The following is a 5934-nucleotide window of genomic DNA, read 5'->3' as shown; positions in this document are numbered from 1 at the left end:
GGCGAAGACCGGATATGTAGAAAAATTAATAAGCATGGTATAAATCATCGCATAAGCAAAAATGCTAGTATTTCGCCTGACTTTTTGATCGTTTATATTTTTTTCCGATAATCCTACAGCATCACTACAGTCAATTGCAGAGAAAGAAATATTAAAATTTTCACTGAATTCATCATCCATGCTTTGGAATATATCTTTACTCAACAAAAGAGGAAAGCAAGGACTTGTTGATTTTTTTTCTAATTTTTATGATATTTAGTACGGTTTTAGATATATTTACCAAAGTCTCATCATTAAAGTTTATTCTACTTTGAAGCAGACGAACAAATTACATATACAATTTTGTTTTATTGACTGTGGATTCAAAAATTTACTCTTGAGTAATTTTACACTCTGAAACGTATTCCTACATTAATAACTCTGGAGATACATCTACATTCACATTATTCTAAATAAAGCAATGTTGTTCCTCAAACTCGTTGTAATTCCTTAAAATCGTCAGACAAACTGGTTTCATGAAATTTTCTAGCACTGCTTTGGGAAGCCACAAAACAATTTAGGGGCTGTCCACATACCACGTGGACAGAAAAAGCATGATTTTCGACACCCCCTCCCCCACCATGGACAGGCGTGGACATTCCTTATACCCCTCCCCCTATTGACCACGACATTCCCCCCGTTTTTGGAAAACAAAACTCAAGAAAAGTCTATATTTTCCGCTTGAATCTCATTTCAAGATTGTTTCTATTTCCTATTACATGTTTTTATTGATAAAAATGATGGTCTTATTAATAGTAACGAGTTGTTTTTTTTTCAAGATTGTCCGGAAGCTCATTATTGTCTTATATAAAAATATCAATGTGAATCTACTCTCGAATATTTTCATTGTAGCTGGTTGGTTATTTGAGTATCAAAAAATTAAAACAATGAAATCAAGCGCTTTGTTTGAGAACAGTTATTGGCAAATATCAAAGAAATTCATCGAAACAATACAAAAGTGATATGAATAAATAAACGATGTTGATCTAATCGCACTGTTCGAATTGTAAAAAATGTTGGAATGTCGGATTTTAAAATTAGCACAATGTTGCATTCTTGAATCTGATCGAGTCAAATCCTATCGGGTTTCGCAAATGTTGCAACCTTGGATGGCAGAATGTGAAAATTGATCTTGATCGTTCAGATTAGGATATGTCAAATTAGATCGGGTTGATATGTAGTCCATATAATGTAGCATTTTTTTGTACCCGTGCTTCACCAGGTGCTCAAGAACGGTGGTTTTAGATAGCTGTAGCGAATAATGTGGTGCGATTAATCTTGGTAAGTGTCTCGATTTGAATGTCATCAGTAGCAGTACGGACTTTCCAAACGTGGGGATTCCTTTGTAACATGAGCGTATTACAAAAGTTACCAGATATCAATAACGAAAAATATCATTGAATGAAACAGATCTTCGAAGCTTGTAAACCCATGGAAGAATTTGTTGTTCGTTTCAATTTTCAGAAAGCCTTGGGAGTTTTTGTCATCATGAGTGAAAGCTGAATTGAAATACGAACTTAAGTCGTGATTTTTAATACTACAAAAATTCAACATACTTTGTGTCCTTGGGTCATCATGATCCCTGTTCATGTGCGTTTCTTTCAGAATATACATTTCAGGGAAGAAGTTCTGCCATATGAAAAAATATGGATGTTTGAGTACTAAGGGTAGGTGTAAAGTTTAAAAAATCTTTCAAATACAAAGTAGAACTCACTCAATTTTGGGTATAAACATGAATGTTTTACTTTAAAAAAATGGTTAACGTGTCCTCGTGGATATTATCTAAACCCCCTTCCCCCTCACCGTGGACAAGCGTGGACATTTTCGTAACCCCATCGTAACCAGCATCAATGTTGATGCTGATTCTTATAGCCTAAAGTGTTTTCTATCATATGATCTATTGGATAGGCGAAAAATCTTAAAAACTTGTCGAATTCGCAATCTTGCCTCCACGTGGAGGCAAGATGGCGAATGCTTGGAGGCAGGTTGGCGTATATGGTTTGGTCACCTAAAAATCAACAAAACGTAACACCAATTGTTCATTTATCCATGGTTGGAACAGCGGAAAAGCCAGTTTCATCAACATTGTAAATGTCACACGCAGGAAAACGATACTGAGCTCGTATATCTCCCAAAGTTCGAAAAAATAAGTCGAAATTTTCTTTATAGAATGCCATTAATCGAGCCGCTGAGGTATTTTCTGGCTTTCTCAAAGATAGCTTATGAGTATTCATAAACATTTAACCCATGTCCGTCCAGCGCATGTTCCTTTGAAAGAGTGCTCTACACCATTTTTAACCGCAAACGAATATTTAGGCAATTCTTCTAAACTGGACCTTTGTAAGACGCACGCAGGTCAACAACGACCACAAAATCATTAAGCTCTTTTAGTTGAGAGTCGCTGAATGTGGCTTTAAAGCGAACTTTATTGAACGACGTATCCTGAAATTGATACAGATTTAATATTTCTTGCATAAAGAACATGGAAACGCAAATGCTGAATTGAAAATATAACCTCCATGTCTGAATATTTTCGTCGATAGCGTCTCAAAGTTGATTCTGGCACACCGAACTGTTTTGAAGCACCCAGAACACACGAGCCTTCTTCTATAGCTTTCATAGCATTCTCCAAACTAGTGTCCGACCAACATTGTTCTCTTTTTCGCCTATAAGTTCTAACCATCTGCAATAAAAAACCAAAAATTATCATAATGTTGCAGTTCGCCAACTTGCCCCCAAGCGACTTTTCCAAGAAAAAAAATTAGCTGAAAAATATTCATGATTGAAACTCGCCGGAAACAAACAGATTATGTACAATAGAGTAGCTTTATCATGTATAAAATTATTTTGAAGTTTTAACTTTCCTCATAAAGTGGATAATGAAATTAGAAAAAACGGAAAAAATAACAAAATCACGATCTTTCACATTTTTGTTTTTCACTTTTTTTTGTGATAACGTTTTATGAAGAGTTACCGAGTACAAAGTTTGGCCATCTTCAGTAAAAAGTAAGTGGCGCTACCTTCATTACAACGGGTAAAATTACCGATTCGTCATCTTGCCTCCCTCGCCAACTTGCTTCCTTTCTCCCCTAGTAGAATATATCAATATGTGTATTGCATCTTACATTCATTTTACATATGGTTGGTAATATGTTCATTCTATTAATGTTTGCATTACCCCCCATGATAGCATCTATTAACAAGCATTTTTTATGGGTGTAATTTTCCATCACAGTTTTTTTTTTCACAAATACAGAATTAATTGTTACTTCTTGCAACACTGTTGATTATGATGCTATGATGCTGATTATTCCACACAATATTGCATGCGATTCGCTGAAGCTTCGAAACTAAATTATGAGAATAAAGTTCTTGGAAGCTTTGGAAATTGAAAAATCTTTTTGCTTTAGTTGGAAAACTTAGTGAAGTGAAAATTTCGTTTTTTGGTTAGTTTCGTTTTCGACTGCTCTCAACGATCGCTAGCGTTCCGCTTCGCACCGCAGTGTGGAGTTTGCTGGCGAGCACACCAAAGCATACTTACCTGGCACAGGGGTTACCGTGATCATAAAGGCGGTTCCCCCAGGGCGAGGCCCTCCCATTGCACTTCGGTTGGGTTGACCCCTGCGATTATCCCTCATGTGGATAACTCGTGTGCGCAATTTTTGGTAGCCGGGACGTGCGTACGCGCACATCCCGATTTCAAAGACTTTCCATTCCGGGGGTGATTCGTTAGTTTTGTTAACAAAAACTTATTCGAATTATGTTGAAACAGCCATTATATCTAGTGAGCGGTCTAAAAAATATTGCTTTCCAAAATTATTTAAAAATTTTAAACAACATTCCCCATTACCTTTATGTATTTACACTCTAAACTAATTGACGCCACATATTGAGAAACTCATATGACGTCATGCATTGCAACATAAATTAGCAAACAGTTTATGCTGTTAACAAACGCCGGTCGCTATTGACGATCCAACGCAAAACATAAACGATCAGTGATCGGTGACATTGTAATTTATGGAAAGAACTACAAACCTACCATAAACTGCCAACAATGCCAATTTTAAAACCATAATCACTTTCACCGCAGCGCCGCCTAGGTGTACATTTGTACGTTAGATCGCCAATTGCGACCGCGTGATGTGGAAAACGGAAAAATACTCATCACTCTCACGTGTTGGCAATCTGAGGGAGAGATAAAGAGAGAATGTATTATGTCATTCTCACGTGAGCTGGATTGGATGTGGTTGCCAACTTATTTTATTTATACTCTTTTTGAAAGAATATTTACAAGGCAAATGTATTTCACTTCTCCGCGAATGTGTCACAGGAGTGCAAATCTGAAACTTTCAAAATATCAAATGTCCTACGTTCAGTTAAGGGTTGAATCGCATGGCGTAAATAAAGAGTTTCAGGGAAACGCCGAGTTAGGAAATGCATTATGACTTGTTCAGGGGTACCCAACATATCTGCAGAATGGTATCGCCAACAAAGCGTATGAGATACAACTGGTCAACAATGTTATTGTGCGTTACTGTGTCAAAGGTAGAGAATCTTAAACACCGTTTTATTATATGAACAACTTAATTCCTGTCACAAAACCATCGAAGACGCTCTATTGGAGGAATTTCTCGATGATGATCTGTGTTAAACACGATGAGAGATTTAGCATTAGAAGTTTTCCGCCCAGACATTTCCAAGCGATTGCATGCGTTGGCAAATATCTAAAATCAAAGAAGCTCCCTGGGTCGATCGCATATCAGCAGAGATGCTCAAAGCTGATGAGGCATCATGTTACTGGGTATTGTTCTGCAAGTTATGTGCAAAGTTATCCTAGAACTGATAGAGGAGAAGGCAGGATTCCGTGCCGACGCGTCTCTCCAACGGCAGCAGGCAGGATTCCGGGCCGGAAGATCTTGTGTGAACCATATTGCCACGCTTCGCATCATCCTGGAGCAGATCAGCGAATTCCCAGAGTCGCAATATTTGGTTTCCATTGGCTACAAAAAAGCTTTTGACCGACTCCATCACGAAAATCTTCGGGCGCCTTGAGATGCAAAGGAGTCCCAGATAAATTCGTCAACCTCTTCGAAGCCAATTTCACGGAGCCATATCCGACCCGATCCGGGTAGTAGCCGGTCTGAGGCAATGATGTATACTATCACCGCTAATGTTCCTCATCGTAATTGACGAGATTATGGTGGGTGCTATTAACCACATACAGAAACGTAGGCTGCTTTGGCAGCCTGTTACTATGAAGAACTGTTTACCAAAAATGGTTGCTTTTGGAAAATAGTTGGCAAGTTGCCACAGCTCAACAACTCAAATCCCGTATCATCAGATGTGCCTAAAAAGTCACAGGAGAGTTGTGTCCGACACACGACCATATAGTTGACGTAGAATTCCATGCATGCAGATGTTGGATATACATATTTGGAAAATTACATCGTTAAACTCGTTAATAATGATGTGGTAGTCCAGAAACGGGCAGTTTCGTTTGGTTGTTGGGTATTATTCGTTAACTTCACCAGTGTTTACAACCGAGTGATGATGACAGAAGGACGGCGATTTGTCATTGGATGGTGCGTATCACAATAGAAAATGTCAAAATGGAGTGAGGAAGAACAAAATGCCAAATTGAATATGAGGAAAGTCGCTCTCTGTGGCCCTGGATGATTTTCAATTGGACTAACAGCATATAATACGATATGTAGAGCATATAGGAAATCAGTTTTTCGAATATTACTTCACTTTTCCAATTTTTCTCGCTGTATGAACTTTCCTTGGGTAAAGATGAACACAACAAAACAGATAACATAAATCGGACGATCCATTCTCGAGCGAGAACACACATTGTTTTGACGTAGGACTACGTCTTTCATTTCTATACTG

General features: G+C 37.9%; 1 non-coding gene across 1 annotated transcript; it reads left to right on the top strand.

The window, feature by feature from the left end:
• Positions 1-3572: 3572 nt before the first annotated feature.
• LOC129772437 (U1 spliceosomal RNA) lies at positions 3573-3736 on the top strand. The gene has a single exon (XR_008742632.1). It is a non-coding gene; the product is annotated as a U1 spliceosomal RNA (small nuclear RNA).
• Positions 3737-5934: the final 2198 nt, after the last annotated feature.

The sequence above is a fragment of the Toxorhynchites rutilus genome, chromosome 2 (assembly GCF_029784135.1).
Source record: "Toxorhynchites rutilus septentrionalis strain SRP chromosome 2, ASM2978413v1, whole genome shotgun sequence".
NCBI lineage: Eukaryota > Metazoa > Arthropoda > Insecta > Diptera > Culicidae > Toxorhynchites > Toxorhynchites rutilus.
Note: the sequence above shows the minus strand (reverse complement) of the source record. Positions and strands in the feature narration are given on the sequence as shown.